The 23,700-nt window shown below is 37.6% G+C and overlaps 1 protein-coding gene across 1 annotated transcript in view; it reads left to right on the top strand.

The window, feature by feature from the left end:
- Positions 1-17,605: 17,605 nt before the first annotated feature.
- LOC123877484 (octopamine receptor Oamb) overlaps positions 17,606-23,700 on the top strand; it is a 101,157-nt gene continuing 95,062 nt past the window's right edge. The window contains exon 1 of the mRNA XM_045924283.1: positions 17,606-18,005. The gene's annotated coding sequence lies outside the window, so the exon portion shown is untranslated. The remainder of the gene's footprint in view (positions 18,006-23,700) is intronic.

The raw sequence follows: 23,700 nt of genomic DNA, 5'->3' as shown, positions 1-23,700 counted from the left end.
AACCTTGTTGTAATATCTTTATACAATGATCCCATCTGTCATCAGTAGTATCAGCACCCATAGTTTTTAAAGATTCCAGAATAGTTTTATTAAACCTTTCAACCTGTCCGTTGGCGCGGGGAACACCCGTTGCCACCGTATGCAGTCTGATATTTCTGTTCATACAATATTGAGTAAATTTACTCGAAGTAAAACAAGAAGCCGCATCAGTGATTATCCGTCTAGCGTTACCGAACGTTTTTGATATATTTTCTAGCTCTCTAATTACACCAGCTGTATTAGTCTTACGAACCGCCGATAAAAATACGAACTTTGTAAACGCGTCTACCACTACTAATAAATATTTGTTTTTATTTTTAGTAGTTACGAAAGGACCAAGATGGTCTAGATGCAAGGTATGAAACGGTTGCGCGTATTTAGGTAAGGGGTGTAGTTTTCCCTCCTTTGACCCCCCTTTGTTTTTGTGATAAATACAGTTCAAACAATTTTTAATATACTTTTTTACTATTTTACGCAACTGTGGAAACCAATACAGTGAACGTATACGCTCAACCGTTTTATCTAACGAGAAATGGCCTACATCATCATGGTTAATCTTTATAATCTGCCAGATGCAGTTCTTTGGAACAACCCAACGACGGCCATGGCTCGTTCGTCTATATACCTTTGCACCCAATACTTCGTACTTACTGAAAATCTCTTTATTATCTTCGGCCTGTCCTGATTCTATTATCTCCCTAATTTTCAATAATTCCGGGTCCTGTACTTGTACCGTAAGTAACCAATCTCCTTCCGTGATTGACATAATAATCTCAGTTTCAGATTTTTCCCCAGACGGCACCGGGTTGCGACTGAGGGCGTCAACATGTTGCATTCGACTACCCTCCCTATGTACTATTTCAAATGAAAATTCCTGAGTTGACAATACCCACCTAGCTATCCGGGGAACGATGTCTTTTTTAGTCAACGCATATCTGACCGCACTACAATCCGTAATAATTTTGAAGCGGGTACCTAACAAGTATAAACGAAATTTTTGAAGAGAACAAACTACAGCCAATAGTTCTAATTCGAAAGAATGATATTTCTTTTCATCGTTTGTAGTCTGTCTACTATAATAATGTACAACCCTCTCGCCATCGTTCCCCACTTGCGTTAAAATACCAGCTAAACCCTCTCTACTCGCGTCTGTGTATAAAATAGTTTCTTTGTTTGGATCGAAAATAGCCAAAATACTTTCAGAGGTCAATTTATCTCTCAAAATACAAAACGCTTGATTCTGTACGTCTCCCCATTCCCAAACAGCATCCTTCTTCAACAGTTTTGTAAGGGGAGCTGACAAGATTGCACAATTCCGTATAAATTTCCGAAAGTAACTAATAAGCCCCAAAAACTGTCGAAGTTGGTGAACTGTTTTCGGCACTGGGAAACTTCTTACTGCTTCCAGTTTGTTTTCGTTTGGCATAACGCACCCCGATTTAATTTTATATCCTAGGAATTCAATTTCGTGCTTAAAGAAATGACACTTTTTAAGATTTAATGTAAGACCATTTTTCTTAAATATTTGCAAAACTTCCTCAAGTAATCTCATATTCTCCTCTACAGTTTCCGAAACCAAATATACATCATCTAGATACACAATCACTTTTCCAAATCTTAAACTACCAAGTGTTTTATTCATCATTTGTTGAAAGCATGATGGTGCGTTTGCCAATCCAAATGGAAGCCGCAAGAATTCATAATGCCCGTCTTCGGTAATGAAAGCAGTTTTCTCTACCGAATCCTTGTGTACAGCGATCTGATAATATCCGCTTTTTAAATCCAAACTAGTAAATATTTTATGACCCTGTAACCTATCCACTAAATCTTCGATTCGCGGCATGGGGTATTTGTCTTTAATCGTAATTTTATTTAATGCCCTATAATCAATGCAGAGCCTTTTTTCTCCATTTTTCTTATTCACCAAAAGGACTGGACTGGCGTATGGAGAGTTACTCTCGCGCACGATATTGTTATCGAGTAACTCATTAACCATATCGCGAATCGTCTGCCTATCGGAATGCGAGGTTCTGAAGGGTCTGCATTGGACTGGCTGTGAACTAGCTACTTTAATTTCCATTTCATGATTAGTAACCTTACCCAAGTCCTTTATGCTGCTAGCTATGCAGTCGCTATATCGGTTGAGTAAAGCCACCAATTCAGGTCGAAGTACATTTACGTCTACTTCGGAAGCTAAAATACGATTACAGTACTCTTTTAAATCACTCGCGTATTGAAATTTAAGTAAATCACCTACTCGAGAATAGACTAGATCAGGTCGCTCTGTTACATTCCGTCCAATTAACATATTACACCCAACCAAATCGTCTATAACGTAAAAATCAATATCGCTTAGCGTAATTGAATCGAAAGAAATATTAACACAAATTTTCTTGGTTACATTTTTGCAACTTTGCTTGGAAAACCCTTGTAATACCACAGGGGAAGGTAGTTCGATAATTTTCAACGATAATTCCCTTACTAATGATTCGGATATGAGAGAACAGCTACTTCCGGTATCAATAAATGCCTCATGGCAGGTATCACCAATAGACACATTTTTAACAAACTTGTTTTTCGTGTCTGAAGAGACAAATTTTGTCTCCTGTTTCTCCGGCTTGGCAACCGTATTCCCTAAATTCTTTTTATGAAAACAAAATGACTCTAGGTGACCCTTTTTCAGACAAAAATTACACTTATTTGATTCACACTGTTGCTTTTTATGATTACCCCCACAGATATAACATTTCATTACCCTACGAGTTTGGGTTAGGTTATGATTAATACTCTGACTAATATTTGAAGAACTGGCCTGATTTGGCACGTTTAAATTAACTTGTGGGCATTGGCTAGCTGACGGTGTACCCTGATTACTTTCAGTTTTAAGTTGTCCATCTCGAGAACTACCCACATGTTTAACATTTTTCTTATAAATACGGCCATGTAAATGGCTAGCTAAGTCGTCACATGTTTTAAAATTACTAGATTCTAACGACGCATAATCACTGATGTTACCGACTATAATTGAAACAATGTCTTGTTCGGAGAAGTTTAAACACAAACGGTCAATTTTACATTTTTGTTCAAAGTAAAATTCGTACAAAGATTGATTATCAACCGGTTTTTTATCAATAATTTCTTTTAAAAGTTCAAACATATTTCTTCGAATTTGAAAACTAACTGATAATTTTATTTTCCAATCACTCCATTTCCATAAGGGCCACTTATCGTCTGTACGCAATAATGAATCGTACCAGACTTTAGCCGACCCTTTCAACTTATTTAGAGCTTGGTAACGAATGGTCTCATCAGACCATGCAAAAGTTTGAGCGTAAGATTGAATAATGTTAAGCCATGCATTTATATCATCTTTCAACGGATCAAAGTCAGGTATAATGTTGTTCAAAGTACTCACAGTCTCGGTATCTTTCCGAGATACCTTATTGCGTTTCCTTTGTGGTGACGGTGTTCTGGCACTTGACGAACTTGAAGAACTCGACGTGGCACGAGCACGTTTACGTTTTGAACGTTTTCTCCCCATAGCGCAAGTCACTACACACTTCTGATGTGAACAATTAAACTGTCAGATTACTAAATCAACACGTATATTCAAAACCACTGTTACTCAATCGGAGTCTGAACAAGAAGTGAATCGTATTCTCCCACGCGGCCCACGCCGCGTGTCGCTTTTCCCCTCCATCTTTTTCCGAAGATGGAAGGGGCCGCCTACGTCACGACCACAGACATAGCAACCAACGCCGTACTTGAAACGTGGGGTTGCCAACATAACATTTACCTTCTATTTTTATAGTTATCGTTTCAAATACATTTACGATTTCTGTATTTAGAATTTCAATGACGTAATGGTAGGTCCATTACTCGTGTTGGTATTCATACACATGTCATAACAAGTGTAAATTAAAAATGTATAACACCCCCGACAACTGAAGATTACAGTAACTAGAAAAGACCTGATAACTTTCAAACGGCTGAACCGATTTTCTTGGATTATAGCTAAGAACACTTTCGATCAAACCACCTTTCAAACAAAAAAAAAAACTAAATTAAAATCGGTTCATTAGTTTAGGAGCTACGATGACACAGACAGATATTCAGATACACACGTCAAACTTATAACACTGAGTGACTGCCCGTAAGTGGAATTGCATAAGAGCCCTAGAATTTAAGGAACAACATGTATTTAATCTAAATGTGTAACTCTGTGGGCGGTACTATAGTAAATAAATAAATAAATAAATAAACACCCCTATTTTTGGGTCGAGGGTTAAAAAATACCTCCACCGATTTCCTGGTGGCCCCTTAGCGTATAAATCCACTTTTATTCCGGATCGGTATTTAAAGTGCTTCGATAAGAAGAATCTGGATCGTACCTAAAATATTATTTAAATTAAATACCTACAGACGCTATGAACGATTTTACCTAGAAAACAGCTTTGAGGAAATATTATACTAAGTACTTACTTAATAACTCACTGGAAAACAGATATTTTATAATGTCTCGGATGCTATTATCATTTTTTTATTCAAATATAAAATAAATAAATAACGGTAAATGAACTAACATAATTATTATAACTATACCTACTAATATTTTATGCATGTAACTTTTTAATTTGTGTAATTTGTAAAATATGTGGTTGACGTAAGTATTGCTCATTATTGTACTATACCTACTTTTTCAAAGCACTGCATGCTACTATTTGTTAATCCAAAAAAATAAAACTAAAATTTACAGACTGGCTTGGCTGTAATCAGACCGCTGGCAAGTGATGATGCAGTCTAAGATGGAGCGAGCTTGCCTAGAAGACGCCTTCACTCTTGACTTGAAGACATCCACTGCTGGACGTGGGTCTCTTCTAGGGGTATCCATACGCCATGGACTTGCGCCGCCTGAATCCAGCGCGAATCTTTTGATATTTTCGTCGTGTTTCCACCTAGTCACTAGTGGGAGGGGGGAGTTTTGTGTGTGTGTGTGTGTGTGTGTGTGTGTGTGTGTCTAGAACCCAGTTTTTTCACACCATGTGCCCTGCCTATTGCCACTTCAGCTACACTTCCAGTTGGGCTATGTCGTTTTGACTGGTTCTTCTACGGATCTCCTCATTTCTGATTTTATCACGTAGAGACACTCCGATTATCTAGACTTAAGGTTAAAATTATGTATTTACAGCTGTTTGTTTTCCAAAAAAATTGAAAAAAAAAAATCATTTACATAGCCCAGCGACAAAACTATCCCAACTTCACACTCGCTTCCTAAACTCGTTTTTCAGTGTTCGGACGGTCCTACAAGTGTCTTAAGTAGGTAGATAGGTATATTCGATAAAAATAGCACAATAACCTTCACCTAAACCACCCCCCCCTCCCTTCATGCCATTAGGTTTTAATGACGTACCGCTAAATGTAGTGGAAATATCACGCCCTCATTCGAAAAGTCGTTTGACGACCTCTCTGTCCCTGGCGGAGGGTTGAGTGCTGTGGTTCTTATAAGTGAGAGGTCCCAGGTTTGATTCCCGGCTTTTTCATCTTACTCTTCAGCTCAAGTCTCACATCAACGGCACTGAGACCCGTTGCTCAGTAGAAAGGTCCGTAATGGAAAGTAAAGGACCTTTAATTTTATTTTATTTACTTATTTGTTCACATTATTTTTCCATTCAAATACATCACCATAATCAACCCATCGCCAGCTCACCACTGAGCACGGATCTTCTATCAGAAGGAGAAAGGTTCGATCCTTTGGTCCACCACGCTGGCTAAACACCTATTGGCACTCTTCACATCTTTTTTAAGAACATTATGGAGAACTCTGAGGTGCTCAGGTTTCTTTACGATGATTTTAATTGTTTAAAACACATATAGATCCAAAAAGTAACGTTAATTCTTTAAAACGCATATGTAACTCCAAAAAGTTATTTTAATTGTTAAGACGCATTTAACTCCAAAAAGTTACGTTAGTTGATTTCGTATGTGTAGTACGTACGTAAACACCTACGTAAACAACGGGTAGGTACGTACGGATAGTGTACGTGTCTGAGATCGGAGCCCAGACCTCCTGAATAGAACCCCTGAGGTCCTAACCACTCTATAACTGGACCCCTAACTCCAGTAATTTGATCTCTGTCAATGATAAAGGCCGTAGAAAGCCCATTAAAGCAATCTGATATGTGTACGCTTCGACGTTCGCCACTTAACTGAATAAAAGCAATTACCGAATTTCTTGCCGGAATCTTTTGACGGCATCTCTGGCGCAGAGGTCCCAGGTTAATGAAAAGTCCCAGGTTCGATTCCCGATAGGGGCAATTCCGTTCAAATTTCATTCAAATTCAAATATCTGTCTTCCCACACGAAGAGAATCCTTTTTTACCATCGTAAAAGAAATATAAGTAACTAGAGGATGCTCGCGACTTCGTCCGCGTGGATTTAGATTTTTATAGATCTCGAGGGAACTGTTTGATTTTCCGGGATAAAAAGTAGCCTATGTCCGTCCCCGGAAAATATAAGCTAACCCTGTACCTTTCGTCAGAATCGGTTACACTGTTGGGCCGTGAAAAGGTAGCAGACAGACAGAAAGACAGACAGATAGACAGACAGACACACTTTCGCATTTATAATATTAGTATGGATTTTTAATTTAACTTGACCACAACTTTACGGTTTCCGGAAGACATAACTACCTGTCAAATTTCAACTCAAGTCTTGAGTCTGGATTAACGGGAAGTGTCCCATAGGTTTTGATTCTCTTGACAGCTCTTGACGGACAGACAGACAACAACATGATTCTATAATGGTTCCTTTTTTCTCTGAAGATACGGAACCCTAACAACCGTTTAGTTTACAAAAAGCTTTGTTTATTAAAACACTATGTCACTCTCCATTGCTTTTATCCTATCCGGAATTTTATTAGAGATTTTTACGCACATTGAGTTGGGTCGGAACTATTGTATAGTATTTTTAGGTTTAATGGACACCTATCATTGACCCAAATGAAATTACTGCAGCAATTTAAGTCTTTTAGACGTAGCTGTATGTTACTCGGTATTTTTGGTCTGGTGGGAGGTTTCGGCCGTGGCTAGTTACTACCTATCAGTTAAGCCGTGCCCGCAAGCGATTTAGCGTTTGTATGATTCCGTGTGGAAACCAAGGAGGTTTAATAAAAACTGCCATAAACCTTTCTAGGTTAGCCCGCTTCGACTAAACGACTGAACCGATTTTCTTGAATTATAGCTAAGAACACTCTCGATCAAACCACCTTTCAAACACAAAAAACTAAATTAAAATCGGTTCATTAGTTTAGGAGCTACAAGGCCACAGACAGATACACACGTCAAACTTATAACCCCTCTTTTTGGGTCGGGGGTTAATAAAAGTAAAAGCTGACTGACTGACTGACTGATCTATCAGCACAGCTCAAACTACTGGACGGATCGGGTTAAGGGGGTAAAATAGGAATTTGAAATTTGTGAAGTCCACGCGAACGAAGTCGCGGGAATAAGCTAGTTTACAATAAGATCCCAGTTAAGCGCTTTTGTCTTTGGACAAAAGTCAATTTAAGTTCTACGACATTTCATTTTATAGGATCTAGGGGTATTTTTAGGGTTCCCGTACGTCCGGATAAAAAACGGGACAGTTATAGAATCACTCGTGACCCAAAGTGTGTTACGTAGTTTAATGAGTTTTGAATAAGGAATCACTTTTGGAGGGCAAATCAGAAAATTAAAAAAAAAGATTTGCAAGCTGTACCTACCTGTAAGAACTTGTTATGACTTATGATGGTCTCTAAAATAAGAATTATGTATTTTATTTATATTTATAATTAAAAATTATTTAAGAAAAATAGATGATTTACTTATAGATTTCAGATAAACCTATAAAACTAACCTAAAACTCAATGGTCTTAAAATAACATGAGATACGTGTATAACCTAAATTCCTGTAACTCAAAACTGGATAAGCATCTTCTAGGCAAGCGCGCTCCAACTTGCTTTGTCGTCAAACGCTTTATCTTATACTAGCCGATGCTCGCGACTTCGTCCGCGTTGATTTAGGTTTGCCAAAATCCCGTGGGAACTCTTTAATTTTCCGGGATTAAAAGTAGCCTATGTGCTAATCTAGGATAATATCTACCTCCATTCCAAATTTCAGCCAAATCCGTCAAGTAGTTTTTGCGTGAAGGAGTAACAAACATACACACAACATACACACAAACTTTCGCCTTTATAATATTAGTGTGATGCATATTTTTTATAAATCTCTCAATATTGTACGTACAAACTTACTTTTATTTTTTTACTAGCTGATACCCGCGACTTCGTTCGCGTGGATGTAGGTTTTTTAAAATTCCCGTGGAACTCTTTGATTTTCCGGAAAAGTAACCTATGTGCTAATCCAGGGTATAATCTATCTCCATTCTAAATTTCAGCCCAATCCGTCCAGTAGTTTTTGCGCGAAGGAGTAACAAACATACACACATATGTGTGTGTATGTTTGTTACTCCTCACGCAAACTTTCGCCTTTATAATATTAGTGTGATCTATATATCTTATACATATTTTTTTATAAATCTCTCAATATTGTACGTACAAACTTACTTTTATTTTTTTATTACATATTTATATTCATCGTACGGAACCCTCTCAACCCGAGTTCAACTCGCACGTGCCCATTTTTAAAAAGCTATCGCGGTCCCGGTGGAGACGTAAACCAATTACGGTAGCGTAACGTAGTTATAATAGCCGAGTCTCCTGAGTCCACTGTAATATCACTGCGACGGAAAAAGTAAAGTGCAGACTTACACGCAAATATAGACGGAACCTTGAATACATTTATTATGACAATGAATACAGTAAATGGCTACTTATAGAACAGGGTACTTTGATTATCAGAAGTTGGTATAGTTAGCTTACTTTGAAAATTGAAACAATTTTAATTTTTTTTAAATGATGTGACCACAAATTCACGGTTTTCAGATTTATTCCTGTACTTGTGCTATAAGACCTACCTACCTGCCAAATTTCATGATTCTAGGTCAACGGGAAGTACCCTATATAGGTTTCTTGACAGACACGAGACGGACGGCCGGACGGACAGACAGACAGACAGACAATAAAGTGATCCTATAAGGGTTCCGTTTTTCCTTTTGTGGAACGGAACCCTAAAAACGTAAATAGCGTACGGAGTACAATAATTAATAGTAATAATAAATAATTAATACAAAGTGAAAAACTTCTGCGTATCTACTCGTAGTTATACTTAATAGTCCAGTCACTTGAATCTACTGTAATTTCAACACACAGACTAATACAAATGAAAAGAGTTAAATGACGTGTTCACAAAAATCCACTTACACTTTTGTAATGATGATAGGAAAGAAGGTATCGTGAATTCTACTCGTATATTCTTCTAGAAAGATCAGGCACTCAGCGGGCCATGGAGAAAGCCATGCTTGGAGTATATATCTACGTCATCAATTATCCATACTAATATTATAAATGCGAAAGTGTGTCTGTCTGTCTGTCTGTCTGTCTGCTACGTTTTTACGGCCCAACCGCTGAACCGAATTTGATGAAATTTGGTACAGACATGGGCTACATCCCGGGGAAGGACATAGGCTACTTTTTATCCCGGAAAATCAAAGAGTTCCTGCGGGATTTAAAAAACCTAAATCCAGGCGGGCGAAGCCGCGGGCATCCTCTAGTTATTTATAAATGAGGAGATCCATTCGAGAAAATGTAGAGAAATAATTGTTAAACTGTTATTTAATTATTCATAACTTGATATTTTCTGCGCTGACCCTTGGAAAATGGCTTATTGGGTGCATTTAATATTTTGGTAGTCCATCTATTCTAAGTCATATAGTCTGTGAATCGAAGATAGGTATGCGGAAAACGACATACCGAATGGAAAAAAACTTATTTTATGGAAATAGGAAAGGCTTGTTTTTATTTCGTTTGGTTATAAAAAGGGACATAAAGGATTATTTTATGGTTTAACAAAACAAAATTGGTTTTCTATAAGGAAAATTGTTGGAAGATTGTAATTTGTAAACGGCTTACTTTTGATATTTTTCAAGGAAAAGAAAATCGACTCTTTTTAATTAGAATAACAGTGGAGTCTTCGGAAACCATGTTTTTTTTTGGTTTTTTTATAATTAACTAAAGGCATTTTGATGTCATTGAAAGGAATCCGATTTGAGAAATAGTTGTAATAGACTTCCAAAAAGGAAAAGGTTCCGATTTGATCACATGGAAACTCCGAGCATAGCTCTCTCCATGCATCGCCCGCTGAGTAAACTATATTTAATTAGTTCTTCTCAGTAGAATGTGCATTCCGAACCGGTGGTAGAGTCTTGACTTCATAAGTGGCACATGATGGTGGTCCTATATGAAATTAATAAATTTATTATCACTGACGAGTAAGAGGTGCGTGGGATTGAAATCCCTACTTTCCGAATAGGAGCCGAACGTTTTAACCACTAGGCTATCACGACGATTCATTACTCCGTTGCGGCGTGATTAAAAGACAAACCAATAAACATACAAACACACTTTCGCATTTACAATATTATTAGTGATGTTTACCGATATCTGTCAGTATAATACTGAAGCCTGCTTTAGGCTATTTATAGGGTAGAATCAAATGATATCCTTCCAATACATAGACAGACACAATAGTTCACGCAATATACAGTTGTCGGGATGTATCCGTATTGTATCCTCAATATATTGTTCGTCGATCCGTTTATCCGTTTCACAATAGCGTTTACAGTTTCATAGTGATTTAGCGAGCGAGAGTTTCAATTGCATTATCATTGTTGACAAAATATATTATGCATACCTACTCTAAAATAAAATGAAAAATATCGTGTGTTAAAATATTACATTCCTACCCATCACTACCGACATTAATATTAATTATTCAGAATAGTATTAGAAATCACGTCATGTATTGCCAAACACTGAGCCGTGGCAACCCACAGCCAGACCCCTAAAATTTAAAAGTTTAAGAGGGGTCTCTCCGTCACTCGCTTCATACAAACGTAGTTTCAATTTCATTTGAATATTAAGCAACCAAAGTCCATGAAATTTTGCAGACATATTCTAGAAACTAATATCAGCTGTGTCTGTGGTGTTTTAGATTTTTATAAAAATATGTAGTTTTAAAATTACTCAAAGATTTGTATGTAAATTTTTAAGACCGCGTAACTTTGAAACCGAATATTTTAACAGAAATCTGGAAAACCACAGACATAGATATTAGTTTCTAGAATATGTCTGCAAAATTTCATGGACTTTGGTTGCTTAATATTCAAATGAAATTGGAACTACGATTGTATGAAGCGAGTGACGGAGAGAGTCCTGTTAAGGGTGTCTGGCAGAAGGTTGCCACGATACTAAGGTTGAAATCTATAGAGGGCACTTCAACTTTGCCCATACTTAAGTTTCAGTTCAATAGAAACAGATTTATGCCAGTGGTATAGCGCTGTCTCGTTTTAACTGAGCTCAGCCTTAGTGTCTGGCAATGTATGACGTGATTTCTAATAGGTACTATTCCGAAGAAAATATAAAAACAAAGAACTATACTTTAACTACAACTACAAAGACTAATCTTTACACTTTTACGTAAGATTTTTTACATCTTTATTACCTGTTATCTCCCAAAGCCGCCATTATCATAGTCGCTGATCGTTACTCCCTGTGTTGGGGACAATACGCAGAGAAACTTTCAACTTTTACAAAATAACGAAGGGTTGGCAAGCGCTGGCTCTATCTATACTAATATTATAAAGAGGAAACCTTTGTATTTTTGTATTTTTGTATGTTTGTATTGAATAGGCTCAAAAACTACTGGACCGATTTCAAAATTTCTTTTACCATTACTTAGAGGGATTCTTCCGAATCCGTATAGGCTATATTTTATACCGGAAAAAATAAAAAATAAATGTCCACCCGTGCGAAGCCGGGGCGGGTCGCTAGTAGTCCATAAAAACGGGTACTGATAACCCATTGGCCACTATACATCTGCCAACAAATTGCCGCTCTTTTACCAGTTCTAATATCACTTTTGAATTCTGTGACGTATACTAAGCTTTAGGATAGTGGTTATGTGAACAAGACAAGCAATTTCAAGCACGATACCAGACGATACTGCCGCAAGCCCGACTATGGAGGTAATAAGCTTAACTTGTCAAAGGCATCACATCACTTACATAATATCTTGTTTGCTCACTATATCAGCTGTACAATATACTTAGAACATAAGACGTGGATACAACAAAATCTTCTATAGCACTAGTGACTGCCCGCGTCTTCGCATGCTGAAAATATAACTCCTCTCTGTTTCCTGTCCTGTGGGAATATCGAAAAATCTGATTATCCATCTATACATATAATAAAATTGTAGAAAAGTGGTGTCTGTACTGTGTCTGTGGTGTGTGTAAAGTAGCAGGGGTTGTTATTATATCGATGCCGAACCCGAAATTGTAATTAATTTTTTTTTGTCTGTTTGTCTGTTTGTCTGTGTGTTTGTGCACGCTAATCTCAGAAACGGCTTATTCGATTTAGATACGGTTTTCACTAATATATTAAAGTAAGCTTCACTTAGCATTTAGTGTTTATTTCATGTCAATCGGTTCATAAATAAAAAAGTTATGTCAATTTAAATAATCACGCGCGCCTGAGCGTCCGTGGCTATAATATAAAGCGCGGTGACTATTCCACGCGAACGAAGTCGCGGGCACAGCTAGTCCATACTAACATTATAAATTCGAAAGTCAGTCTGCTAGCTTTTCACGGCCCAACGGTTTAAACGATTTTAATGAAAGATACCTACCTACAGAGTTAGCTTACACACGTACGAAGTCGCGGCCTTTAGCTAGTATACATTTACATGGTACATTATACATACAAGTTGATTTGGTTCTTTACTTTTTTTGAAGGCGTTTAAAAACGTTGTAATATTATCATAACTACTTTTCAGGGATAAAAATAACCTGTCTGCCTTCCAAACATTATCAAAATCAGTTAAGCAGATGTGCCGTGAAAAGATAACAGACAGACAGACATACACACTTTCGCATTTATAATATTAGTATGGATTTCAGCGTTTATTAAGACGTTCGCAGTCGGGTTAGAGTTTACAATTTACAGTCTGTCAATATCTTCAGAGAAACTCCTAACATATCCAGACAGCCTCAAAAATGCCTTGTTCGTCATTGTAGTCGTTAAATTACAAGAGCAGATATTTCATCGTCGCGTAAATCCCGGCGTCACGCTGTCTCGTTGGCACGCCTCTGAAAGTGCGTGTTGACAGATCGCCCTGAAATATGACGCCTGCTAAATCTGTCTTATCTTACACGAGCTACTTTCACTGATTTTCTTGTATTTTAGGGGTCCGTACCTCAAAAGGAACAAGTGTAATTAAAAATTTATAGACCCCCGACAAGTGAAGGTTTCAGTAACTGGAAAAGAGCTGATAACTTTCAAACCGCTGAACCGATTTTCTTGGATTATAGCTAAGAACACTCTTGATCAAGCCACCTTTTCAAAAAAAACTAAATTGAAATCGGTTATTAGTTTAAGAACAACGATACAACAGACAGATACACACGTCAAACTTATAACACCCCTCTTTTTGAGTCGGGGGTTAAAAACGGAACTCTTAGAGGATCACTTTGTTGTCTGTCCGTCTGTCCCTTACAACATTACAAGAAGTGCTAGAAAAGTCTAGTTTTGGAATGATGGATAATGGATATCCATTGGTAGAGATGTCAAAGGAAAATGTATATTTAACTGGGTTAAATAGGTAATATAGTGAACCACTATAATTTAAGTTTATATCAACCGTAGTATAATCAGTTTTGTTTATAATTTCCACCGACGCAGAACTCTGTAAGGCAGATGTCTCACCGCCGACGGGGAAACAACTAGCTTTCAACTACTTCATCGCTCAAGAAACGTACGATTTCGTAGTAATTAAAAAGTTATTATCTTTCAAGTAGGTAATAGTTGATCGCTGACTACATACTGTCGGCGAGAACTTTTTTCCACTAATTTGTCGCAGCGACAAGATATATGTATAAGATAAACTCGTTCAATGACACTCCCTTGTGTATATAATTAGCAAAATTCTGCAAAATTATGATTTTACAGAAGAGCGTATGAATGAGAAATTAAATGGTAAACAGCTGAAATCTTGAACTTGTTAGATTATTTTCGAATCTATTCGTCTTTTTCAAAATTTTGTGACATAAATTGGTCTTAAAGCCATCAAAAACTCAAAATACTTAAAAATGTTAGTTGGCTCACTATACTTGCCATCGAATTAATGTATAACAGGCGATTCGCCTGTCGCAATCGCACATGTACTCATAGTCCAGCGACAAAACAATGCCTATAGGTATCTGCCTATCTAGTTTTTAGCTCAATTTGTTTCTCGCTCATGGTTAGCGGTCGAACAGCTGCCTTAGTGAAAATCATAACTTCATAAGTCAAACAAAGATAGAGATTCCATTAACTGATTAATCCGGTCAAAGACAAATAAACACTCCGAGTTGTGACGTCAGCATTTTCTAATAATGTTTACATTTAAAGGCAGATTGACTCAACTGGCTTATGCCAGTTATGTCAATCTGCCTTTATTCCAAGTTTATACTTGGACTGTGACTTTGCTCAAAGATGGAATATTATTATTACCCTTTATTATCAAGACACAAATGGCTTTACTACAAGCACTACTTTATAGCTATACTAGTCCTAGAGGTATTCTCTTCCAGTTAGATTCGCGTGCACGCTCCCGCATCGCGTCCCGCATCCGATGTTATCTTATAAATATTTCGTATATACTTATAAATATTTCGTATTTTTGGCAGAAAGCTTCGCTTACATGAAGTTACATCCCGGGGAAGGACATAGGCTAATTTCCATTTAATTTCATTTCTTCAAATTTAAAACGTTCCCACGGGATCCTTAAAAGCCCATCCGTTAAACCGATTTATATGAAAGGTACATCCCGGAAGTTGACACAGGCAACTTTTTTCCCCGGAAAATCTAAGAGTTCGCACGGAATTTTAATAAAACTTTTATCCACGCGGACGAAGTCACGGGTATCATCTAGATACACATAATATATAAAATTTACATACCAACATATTTACATTTAATACCTAGAGGTATGCTCTTCCAGTTAACCTTTGATGGTCGCGTAGGAGTGCACGTATAGATTCGCGTCGTGAACGCTCCCGTATCCCGCGTTCATGACGCGTGGGTGTGACCGTAGCTTTATACTTATAAATGTTTCGTATTTTAAATTCAGGATGGATTCTTACAACGTGGACAATATCCGGGAATCAGCACGAATGCCATGAAAAGCTTATAGCTCGCGTCTGAGAGGAAATATTGAATTCTTTTAAAGCCCCTATTTCGTATTTCGACTCGAATGTCATACATTTATTGGAAATTCAGACGAAATATGAGGTTTTACTGCGATTTATCGTATTTTAAGAAGACTCAGGTATAAGCTTCCGTTTTTCCAACTAGCTATAATATTGGTACTTTCAAAAGAAAGTGAATAGGCACATAGGTGTGATTGCAGTAAAGCGCAAGTCTATCCATCCATACTAATATTATAAATGCGAAAGTGTGTCTGTCTGTCTGTCTGTCTGTCTGTCTGTCTGTCTGTCTGCTACCTTTTCACGGCCCAACAGTGTAACCCATTCTAACGAAATTTGGTACAGGGTTAACTTATATCCCGTGGACGGACATAGGCTACTTTTTATCCCGGAAAATCAAACAGTTCCCGCGGGATTCCTAAAGACCCATCTACTTAACGGATTTGTATGAAAAGTACCAAAGTAGATATCGTCCCTGTACTCGAAATAGGCAACTTTTTATCTCGGAAAATTAAACAGTTCCCATGGGATCTATAAAAATCTAAATCCACGCAGACGAAGTCGCGGGCATCCTCTAGTACTTAATATTATAAATACGAAAGTGTGTCTGTCTGTTTACTAGCTTTTCACGGGTCAACGGTTTAACCGATTTACATAAAATTTGGTACAGAGTTAGCTTACATCTCGGGAAAGGACATATAGGCTACTTTTTATCCCAGAAAATTAAAGAGTTCCAAAGGGAATCTTAAAGGCCCATACGTTTAACCGATTCATATGTACAGAGATGGCTTGTATCCTGGAAACTGGCATGATAACTTTTTATCCCGGAAAATCAAAGAGTTCCTATGGGATTTAAAAAAAACCTAAATCCACGTAGACGAAGTCGTCTAGTTATAATAAAGGCATTTTGATTGCAGGCCAAATGCGTTAATTTAATGGGAAGGGGTGATGCGGTGATAGTCTTCCTAGACGGGGGTTCCAGGGTTCGATCCCGGGCATGCATCCCTAACTTTTCGCAAATATGTGCGTTTTAAGCAATTAAATATCACTTGCTTTAACGGTGAAGGAAAACATCGTGTGAAAATCTACATGCCTGAGAGTTCTCCATGTTCTCAAATATGGTGTGTGAAGTCTGCCAATCCGCACTTGGCAAGCGGGGTTAGAATACAGCCGAACCCTTCTCACTTTGAGAGGAGACTCGTGCTTAGTAGTGACCCGGTGATGGGCTGATAATAATAATGATGATGGAATGAGTATCCATCTCGATTGTATATCAAATCTTTGAAAAGAGCAACCGCCGAGTTTCTTGCTGGTTCTTCTCGGTTGGAAAGGCATTTCGAACCAGTGGTAGATGCTTTTGACGATTCAAAAGAACTTGGAAAAGTCTCTAATTGAACAAAAATACTTTGAACCTTGAATTTTGAGGGAGTAAGTAGTATGGTTACACTATAGGCAAACTCTTTTTATTCTGAGGAGGGGCCCATTCAAATTCAAAATTCAATTTCAAAATATTTTTATTCAATTAAACTTTTACAAGTGCTTTTGAATCGTCAAAATAATCTACCACTGGTTTGGAATGCCGTTCCTACCGAGAAGAACCAGCAAGAAACTCGGCGCTTGCTCTTTTCAAGTATTCAATATGCGCAGTAGTGAGCCGGCAATGAGTTGATGATAATGAAGATGATAGTCCACCACGCTGGCCAAATGCGGATTTTCAGACTTCACATACCTTTGAGAACATAATGGAGAATTTTCAGGCATGCAGGTTCCCTCAAGATGTTTTCCTTCATCGGTTTTTCGGTAAAAGTAAGTTATATTTAAGTCAGAGGTACGTACATGCCTGGGATCGGACCCCTGACCCGAGCACATTTGCCTAGAAGGCTTTTAAGCCAACCTCGCTATAGTCAGTTAGTTATTTTGCAGTCAAAAACAGTTATGAAGTCTGACGAGTCTGACTGTAACTCACGTATAGAGCCAGTTTAATCGATTCAGAATTTCCCAAATTTCAACCCCTAACGATGTGAAACGGCATTTATCAATGTAATAAAATGAAGCAAAACCCCACATTGTGGCAAGGGCTAAATTCATAGGATTTTCAATGAATGGCATTCCACCACGCATGCCTGAAGACTTTCAGCATTTCAATTTTCAGTGAGCTTCCGACTACCAGTGGGTACGAACGCCACTTTTGCTCGTAATCTGATCAAAGTTTACGCGAAATTATACCGTTCATTTTATAAAACCCTATAAAATACCATTCTGCTTAGGTGTTTGAAGTTATACAGTGCGTAAATAAATTAAAAGTGGTGTATAAAAAAACTCTGCGCGAAATTATACAGTTCATTTCGAAAAACTGTAAAAGGTCACTTTGCTTAGGTATGTGTTTAAAGTTATACAATGCGTAAATAAATTATTATTAGTGGTGTATAAAAAGGTTAGCTGAATATACATTGTGTAAATATTGTATAAATTTTAAACTTGAAAGTTGTAAGTTTAGTGTAGAGTTTAGTGTTAGTTTTTAGTGTTTTTGTGTCAATAGATTCGAAGATTTTGGTTTGGAATAAAGGTAAGTTTAGATTTTTTCTGTTAGATGTTACAATGTCATTTTAGCGGAAAATTCATATTTTTTTATAGAATGTACTTTGTCGTGATTTTACCTATAATCTTTATTTTATTATTGAAAAAATACGACTATAAATATGCACAGGTACCTTTTTACGTTGCATTGTAAAAATTACTAGATTCAGAATTAATATACTTAGATACTTACGCTCAATGGTTGGTGAGTTGATATTTTCACAAATACTTTTTGACTTCCGTAAGCTCATCAGAAAATTATTCATCAAAGTGTGCCTATAAATCGTCGTCAATCGCAAGTCTATGTTACTATAAAAAAGATACCTATAATTACTTACCTAATATTACTTATTATGAATAAAACCGGTCAAGTGCGAGTCGGGCTCGCACACGAAGGGTTCCGTACCATCGTACAAGATATTATAAGACCACTGAAAAAAAATTACAATGTGTTCACGAAAAAATTAGTTTATGATTTACTTAATAAACTAATTATTTCGTGAACACATTGGAATTTCTTCTGTGATGTAACCACAAATTCACGGTTTTTGGATTTTTTCCTTTACTTGTGCTACAAGACCTATCTACCGGACGGACAAACAGGCAGACAGACAACAAAGTGGTCATAAGAAGGTTCCTTCTTTCCTTTTGTACGGAACCCCAAAAATTATTGAAAATACAAAAAAATATTTGAAATTAAGCGAGGTTGGTATCTACTTCCGTTTGACCTAAAACTTATAAGTTTTTCATGAATAAAGGTCTTTTACAACTAATTTATGGAATGAAATCTGCATTAATTTATATTTCCATGTTAGGTATCTAGCCACTAGCCATGTTATCTAGTAGGTATCTATCTACAATAATATATTCGTGTACCAGTGGGGCATGCGAATAATGCATTTTGACCTTTCCGGATAATTTATACCTTCAGCATAGTTATCTACGCATACTATTAAGTAGGTACATAAAAGCGGTGATGGCCCTCTGGTTAAGACATCGGCCTTCCATAATATGGTGGGTACGAAGTTCGACCCTGGTTATGCATCTCTTTGTAGAATAAATAATTATTTTGATCGTAAAATAGGGTTTTGTGTTGGAGAATATCAAAATCGCGTAAGTAAAGTTAGTTAAGTATTTTAGGTATAATATAGAAAAAGCTCGCAGAGTAGGCAAATCTTGAAACTTTTCAAAGTTACTCAAATATACGAGTGCAATCATAAAGTTCATCATCAACACATTGCCGGCCCGCTACTGAGAACGGATCTAGTCACAAAAATCTCTGTATAATTTTCTATTGTTCACATGAAAGACCTCAAAATAAAATCAGACCAAAGTTCACGTGAAAGAGTACCCAAGAGATCCTATAAATTATTAAGCTTATGCCCGCAATTCCGTCCGCGTGGACCACACGAAATTTAAACCCTTATTTTACCCCCTTAGGGCTTAGAGGTTGAAGTTTCAAAAATCCTTTCGCGGATGTCTATGTCATAATAACTATCCTGCATGCCAAACCCAATGCATCCAGTAGTTTGAGCTGTACGTTGATAGATCAGTCAGTCAGTCAATCAATTCAATTCAATTCAATTCAATTCCTTTATTGCAAGATTGTAAGTAAAAAAGATGTTACATAAATCAGTTAGTCAGTTACATTTTCCTTTCCTTTTATATATTTAGATACATATTACATAGATCTTCCTCCTAAACTCAGCCTGTCAAAAATCTTTGTATAATTTTCTTCTATTCATATGAAAAGCCTCAAAATAAAAGCAGATAAAAGTTCGAGCTATTATACGTGGGAGAACGCCAAGATATCTAATAAATTATAAAGAGGCCCCATTCTTTTGGCACTAGCTAAGCATAACATAACTTCGTGATAAATTGCCGAAATTAACATAACATAAAAGTAAGTTAGGCTGCCAAAACCCGTAGACAGGGAGGCGCGCGGGCTACAAGATTAATTTTATAACAAAGATATCGAAACTTTTTGTTATAATTTACTTATAAATATTTTTAGGGTTCCGTACCTCAAAAGGAAGAACGGAATCCTTATAGGATCACTTTGTTGTCTTTCTGTCTATCTGTCTGTCCGGCCGTCGTGTCTGTCGAGAAAACCTATAGGGTACTTCACGTTGACATAGAGTCATGTTTGCAGTTAGCTACGTCTTATAGCACAAGTAAAGGAATAAATCCGAAAACAGCGAATTTGTGGTTACAACATTAAAAAAAAATTAAAATGTCTTTCGATATTCAAAGTAAGATACTCGTAACTATATCAATATGGGATATCAAATGAAAGGGCTTTATCTGTATATACTAAAACAGATTTTTATTTATTTTCAAACATAATAGTTTTTGATCAAGTTTATCGTGCAAAATGTCGGAAAAATTACACGAGTACGGAACCCTCGGTGCGCGAGTCTGACTCGCAGTTGTCCGGTTTTGAGTTTTTGGCAACATTTTGCTTGGAAACTTTTCATGCCAATGCGCGAAGCGTTGTTATCGTATGAAACTTTTCAAAGCGCGCCTATACATTACCTACACGTTCATGAGTAGAGGTTTTTCTTGTCAAGTATTAACGCTATCCTATCTCAAGGACCTTACCAGCAAAGTCGTGCTGCCGTGAGCTTTCCGGTATGACGTTATAAAAGTTAAAGACGGACAAAAATTTACAAAACGTGTGATTCAGTTACGGTACAGTTCAAAGAACCATATAAGCTCAATATGAGGTAATTATTTCGAAACTAGAGGATGGCTGCGACTTCGTCCGCGTGGATTTAGGTTTTTAAAGATCCCATGGGAACTGTTTGATTTTCTGGGATAAAAAGTTGCCTATGTTAATTACACGGACCCAAGTTACCTCGGTACCAAATTTCATATAAATCGGTTAAACGGATGGGTCTTTAGGAATCCCGTGGTAACTGTTTGATTTTTCGGGATAAAAAGTAGCCTATGTCCAATCCAACCCCGCTTAACTTCCCCGCTTAGTTATAAGCTAACTCTATACCCGTCGGAATCGGTTAAACTATTGGGCCGTGAAAAGATAGCAGACAGACAGACAGACACACTTTCGCATTTATAATATTAGTATGGATTACAGATAGACACTTTAATTTTATTTATTAGGTAAGTATAGATTACGTAAAGGGGTTTGACGAAGCCTCTAGGCTAGGCAGAACAATCGTGCAAGTACGGGATTAACAACGACCCGATCTGATCTACGTAGTTAGGGCCCAATGTTAAAGGGTTGTCGTGGTCATAATACCTACCACGATATCAAAGGCGTTGGACTCCTGTGTCTCTCTGTATACTGTGACTAGTGATACAAGTTAGCCCTTGACTGCAATCTCACCTGGTGGTAAGTGATGATGTAGTCTAAGATGGAAGCGGGCTAACCTGGAAGGGGGATGGCAGTTTTCATTAAACTTCCTTTGGTTTCTACACGACATCGTACCGGAATGCTAAATCGCTTGTCAGCACGGGTTTGCCGGTAGGGTGGTAACTAGCCACGGCCGCAGCATACCACCAGACAAGACCAGAAATTTAGAAGTTACTAGCCGATGCCCGCGACTTCGCCCGCATGGATTTAGGTTTTTTGAAATCCCGTGGGAACTCTTTGATTTTCCGGGATAAAAAGTAGCCTATGTGCTAATCCAGGATATTATCTATCTCCATTCCAAATTTCAGCCAAATCCGTCCAGTAGTTTTTGCGTGAAGGAGTAACAAACATACACACACACACACACACACACACACATACAAACTTTCGCCTTTATAATATTAGTGTGATAAAGTTCCTTGCCGGGAATCGAAGCCGGGACCTCCAACTAATAAGACGACTTACCACTGTGCCTGAGGGAGGGCATCAAGTACACTGCCTAGTAAAAGTAGACTCGAATAAAGCGGTTAATTTTCCTGGAAAAAAATTGCAGTTATTTTTATATCACAAGGGTCGGAAATAAAAAAAGATTAGTGGTAGTAAATCTATTATTATTATCCAATTACGAAGAAAACGGTAATTTCGGACGCGAAAGCGTTACAACTTACATTGAACTAGATCGGTTTCTGAATAATTACAATTATTGTAAACCAAAAATGAACTTTATTTGATAGACAAAAGAGATAGTTTTCGAATAACAGCAATTCACTATAATTTGGTATGCGTGACATATTGTGCAGAGTAGTTGGCGAATAGAGCTTTTTTTAGCATTTTATTAAAATGACGTTTAAATGTTTTCTAGGAAGTTATAGCTATGTTTTATGTCTAGGCCTTCTATAAGTAATTATGCTAACATTTATGGGCAGGTATTTGCTTCAAATATTTATGGGTATAAAATATTCACTGTAAACTGGCTTTTGCCTGCAACTTTACTTGCGTTGATGTAGGTGGGGAACATGGGGGGGGGGGAAATTGCCCTTTGCGCGAACTGCGTAGCCCTCGGGAGGACCTGTCGATGATCGACACGGGGCACTCCGTCGTTCACAGTGTGGTCCTCGGGTTGGTTGGCGTGATGTGGTTCCGGCATGCCTCTAACGGTGTTTGAAGGCAAGTAGTGCCCCAGTGGTGGGTCTGTTGCGGCGGACATCCACTGGCGGAGTAACGAGGCGTTGTCGGTCCCTTGTGCTCCGTCATCAGCGGTGGGATGGAACTTCGTGAGGTTCTTAGTCGGTACGAGGCCGACATAACCACTGTGCTCCCCTATACCACCGGCAACGGGAGACCACAGTGGTTATACTACTCAAGGGTTTGATTCCATCATTAAACCCTGAGAAAACCTTGGTAGTACTTGTATACAGAAGTAGCTAGGTTTTTTCTAAGAACAATGCTGGGCGAACAAAAGAAACCACATTGGAAACGCTTGACCGCTTTGGTAGAGACGATTTCACAAAGAAAATCACTTTACATTGTATTTTACTTGCTGAGGGTCGTACCCTTTTCTATTAATTACATAATGGTCTACCATTATGTAATTAATCGAAAATCTTAATTAATTAATTAATTAATCTATCTAGAGGTCCCTACGGATATTAACGTTAAAAACATTATCTCAATATTTTAAGCGTAGGTTCTTTAGGCAGGTAAGATCTGCACCCCTACAAAATTGAAATTCTGCGAACTTCTATGAAGCTATTCGCTTCCTTGTTTCTTATACGCGCTGCTAGGATCAACTCGTAATTTTAAGTTTAGTTTTAATTTCCAGGTTAGCCCGCTTCCATCTTAGACTACATGATCACTTACCACCAGGTGCGATTGCAATCAAGGGCTAATAACTGAATAAAAAATATATGAAAAAAATTGTAGTTTCTTACATATTTTGTATATTTCTCCCATGCATTGTTCTGTGTGTTAAATATACATTTATTTATTGATTTATTTTGCTTTGTACTTTAAACAAAGGCTTTCAAAAAGAGGTTAAAAAAGCTATCAAACCTCTCTGACGCTTGACTAAGCTGTGCGAGTCTAATACTCTGAGGTGTGCCGAAATTTCGGGGTTTCTACGAAATAACACTGACGCGTTATTGGTTTAATTCTGTTTAATTGCGCGCCGGTAATCCTCGCTTTAAACATGATCTAGCATATTCTCACCAATTTCAATTTCACCAGGGTCTTATCGTATCAAAGCTCCTCTATGCTGAGTTGTCAGAACCTTTTTAGGGCCCTCTCCATACCAAAAGGGTGCCAACAG

The sequence above is a fragment of the Maniola jurtina genome, chromosome 24 (genome assembly GCF_905333055.1).
Source record: "Maniola jurtina chromosome 24, ilManJurt1.1, whole genome shotgun sequence".
Taxonomy (NCBI): domain Eukaryota; kingdom Metazoa; phylum Arthropoda; class Insecta; order Lepidoptera; family Nymphalidae; genus Maniola; species Maniola jurtina.
This window is presented reverse-complemented; position numbering and strand designations above follow the sequence as displayed.